Source organism: Bos taurus, chromosome 3 (assembly GCF_002263795.3).
Source record: "Bos taurus isolate L1 Dominette 01449 registration number 42190680 breed Hereford chromosome 3, ARS-UCD2.0, whole genome shotgun sequence".
NCBI lineage: Eukaryota > Metazoa > Chordata > Mammalia > Artiodactyla > Bovidae > Bos > Bos taurus.
Genome location: NC_037330.1, coordinates 106,465,835 through 106,470,076, shown reverse-complemented (window position 1 = coordinate 106,470,076; position 4,242 = coordinate 106,465,835).

Genomic DNA, 4,242 nt, shown 5'->3' with positions numbered 1-4,242 from the left:
TGTTAGGGGAATGGACTGCAGGGAAAATGGAGGCAGGGAGCCCAGGGAGCAGACCACCGCAGAGATCCGGGGGAGAAATGGAGAGGCACCGAGGGCTTGGACTGGAGGATAGAAGTGCTGGAGGTGCTGGTGGTGAGACGTGGCCAGATTCTGGATCTGTTTTGATGACAGAGCTGATAGGATTTGCTGACAGATCCAATGTGGGCTGTGAGAGAAAGAGGTGTCAAGGACAACTCCAGGGACTTTAGCCTGAAAAACTAGCAGGACAGAACTATCAAATCCTGGGACCTTGAGGATTCAGGGAGGACAGTGTCAGGGACGGGGGGCAGGGTGGGAATCGGGACTTTGGTTTTGTGCCTGTTAGTTTGGACGCTTCTTAGACACTTGGCTGTTGGGCATCTGAATCTGGACTTTAAGGGCCTGGGCTGGGGATGTGACTCCGGCGGCTTTGAGCTGACTCCGCCCACGACCACCCAGGGAGGCCAGTGGAGCTCTGCCTGGGACTGGGGCCTGTGTTCTCCACTCAGAACCTCAAGCCTGGGTTGTGTCCTAGGGAGCCTGCTGCAGCCCCCCTACCTCCCAACAAGGGGTCTTCAGCAGAAGCACCCACTCCCTAAGAGTGGGTAACACCCAGGCCTCCTCCCCACTGTTCACTGCATGGGGTCATTGCACTGCAGGTCACAGTTGTTCACAGAAGACAGGACAAGCCCCAAGCCCAGTTACCCATTAACCCAGCCCCGAGTAACAGCCAAGTGGACAGGCCTCATTTTCTCACCAAAGTTGGTTAGTCCAGGGAAGGCACCTTATATGCCAACCTCAGTTAACTGGGTTTGGCCCAGGGTAGCACTGTCTTAACAAGGGGAAGGCATGTGGTGATTGATTAGCAATGTCTGCCACGCAGACAGGATCAGAGAGTGGTTGTTCATGTACCAGATATTTGTTATTCCTGATCTACCTGCAAATACTCACAGGTTTTTGCTTGAAAGGACCTGTTGGACCACTGTGTAGTGTGGTCAGCTTGCCAGCTTCTCAGATTGAGTGAGAAGCTTTCAGTCCTTCTTGAATCGAACAGAAAGAGCCCCCAAAGCCAATAACTGTCACAGTTTCACTCACCCCACCAGCTATGTATTGAGGGCCTCTCCGTAGCTCTTTGAACTGAATCAGAGATTCACCTTCACAAACGGAATTTGAGGTCCTGGTGAGGATGTGGCTGGAGACCACAGCCTCACAGCTGTCTTTCTTAGTGGGCCAGTGACCTCAATGGATGAGACGGCCGTGGTTTTGTTTTTTTTTTCCTCTTAAGCAGAAACACATCTTTCAACCCTAGGAAGGTTAAGAGTTAAGTTCTGCTACCTGGGTGGAACTTTCTCTTTTAGAAAGTACCTGATGTGGGTATACAACTTAGCTAAGGAAGATTTAGGATTAAGTGCATGTGTGTGTGCTAAGTCGTTCAGTCATGTCCGACTCCTTGCAACCCTATGGACTGTAGCCCATCAGGCTTCTCTGTCCATTGGATTCTCCAAGCAAGAATACTGGAGTGGGTTGTCATGCCCTTCTCCAGGGGATCTTCCTGACCCAAAGATTGAAGCTGCGTCTCCTAAGTCTCTTGCATCGACAGGCGGGTTCTTTACCACTAGTGCTACCTGGAAAGCCCCTTAGGATTAAGTAAGTACAGCATGCTAAACAAGAATTAAAACTTGAGTATTATTAATAACATTTCTGTTTAAAAAAGAAATCTCCATACATTTAGCTTCATATGTAAATAGATTTTTAAGAGAACTTAAGGCTCATCATATTTATAAGTTGGATTTATTAGATCTATAAGAATGAAACTTTAGGAAGGTTTTGTTTATATCAGGCAAATGAGATACTGGAAAAGGAAATCAAAGGTATTCATTTATAAATGTACTGTAAATGTTTGAAGAGGCAAGTTTGTAAGAAGTCCCTTAATAACACTTGGTAAAATCTGCTAGATTCTCAAACATGATTTGTAGGCTGAGTTTTAAAGGTTAAGAAAGAACTAGTGGAGAAGGCGATGGCACCCCACTCCAGTACTCTTGCCTGGAAAATCCCATGGACAGTGGAGCCTGGTATGCTGCAGTCCATGGGGTCACGAAGAGTCGGACACGACTGAGCAACTTCCCTTTCACTTTTCACTTTCATGCATTGGAGAAGGAAATGGCAACCCACTCCAGTGTTCTTGCCTGGAGAATCCCGGGGACAGGGGAGCCTGGTGGGCTGCCGTCTATGGGGTAGCACAGAGTCGGACACGACTGAAGTGACTTAGCAGCAGCAGCAGCAGCAGCAGCAGTGTTTTGAATTAGTAACGTTAATGATAGAAACATATTGTGTACTCCCAAAATAAACTTCTAAATAACCTTTTTGTATTCTCAGAGAACAACCCAAATGATCATCAACAGGTGAACGAATCAACAAAGTGTGGTCCATACTTGCAGTGGAATACTACAGCTCTAAAGAGGAAGGAACAGCTGATGGACAGAACTTGATGAATCTCTAAAGCATGATTCGAAGAGAAGGAAGCCAGACTCAAAAGGTTATACACTGTACGATTCCATTTATATGAAAATTCTTTAAAAGGCACAAATGTAGTGATGGAAAGCAGATCAGTGATGGCCGGGAGCTAGAGTAGGAGCAGGTGATTGACTTCACAGCAGTAAGTAGAAGGGAACTTTCTGGGTGACAGAAATGTTCTGTGCTGCAATTGTGGTGATTACCTGCAGGTATACATCGTCAAGACTTACTGAACTGTACATTTTGAATTTTATCAGATGTAAATTATACCTCCATACTGTTGACTTTAGAAAATAATATGATTCTCAAGGTCACCTAAAAGCTCCATATTCAATGTGAGGGATGAAGCAGGACCATCATATCTCTTTTTGGTTCTTTTTCTTTTGTTTTGAGGGGATCATCTTCTGATGATGGTTCAGGTAGGGCAATGAGGTTGTGAGGAGAGAGACCAAGTTATACTGTAGTTATCTTGAAAAGCCTGGTGGAAGAGCTGATAATGAAACAAACAGGTTTCTGATTATGAAACAAATCAAACCAATGGCTTTTCTAGTTGGTCAAATGACTCTTTTTTAGCAAGTGTAAGACAGGCAGGACGTTGGTTGTAACCAAGATTCAGGTCTTGCCTGGTGTGTTAATTATCTATTGTTGTGTAACTGTGACCACAAACTTAGTGCATTAAACAATACACACTTATCTCAAGGTTCTGTAAGTGGGAAGTCCTGGCATGACTTAGCTGGGTCCTCTGTTCAGTGTCTTAGGAAGCTGAAATCATGATGTTGGCCAGGCTCATCTGGAGCCTCTCCTGGGGGAAAATGCACTTTCAACCTCATTCAGGTTGTTGGCAGAATTCATCGTGTGATGGCTGATGGAACCCTAGCTGTTTGCTGGCAGTTGGCTGAAGGCCACCCCCAAGGCCCTAGAGACCACTTACAGCTCCAAAGTGGCCACTTACTTCATCAAACCTGCAAGGAGAGCCTCTCTCTCCAGTTGGTTAAGACAGACCCCCCCCCTTTTTTTTTTCAATAAGTTGTGAGCATCACTTTACAGCTGGAAAGCCCTGCAGTAATCATCCAGTTTAAGCTCAAGGAAATTGAGGTCCACAAAACTTAACAGATTTAACCGTGGGTAGCAAAAATGAAACTAGAATTTAAATTAATTGATTCCTAGTCCAGGCATCTTTTTAACCAGACCAGGTTACTTCCTATATTTGCTTCATTGTTTAAATGAGAATGGCAATCAGTCAATACACACTATTCATAATATTTGAACATAATATTTTCCTTAATATTGATCAATATTCTCCCATTTTCTGGAATATCAGCCAACATAGGGAAAAAAATACCAGTAATAATAGTGAGTGCCTTCTACTTGCTGGGCCTATAGAATCTTCACTGATTTTCACATAAAACACAGATGAATAGATAGAGAAGATGTGATGTGTGTATACTGCTGCTACTGCTAAGTCGTTTCAGTCGTGTCCAACTCTCTGCGACCCCATAGACGGCAGCTCACCAGGCTCCCCCATCCCTGGGATTCTCCAGGTAAGAGTACTGGAGTGGGTTGCCATTTCCTTCTCCAATGCATGAAAGTGAAAAGTGAAAGTGAAGTCACTCAGTCATGACCAAAGACTGGAGAGGGGGTGGTGGGGTCAGTGATTTGAAGACTGTTTAAAAAGTTTTACTTATTTATTTATTTTGGCCACACTGAGTG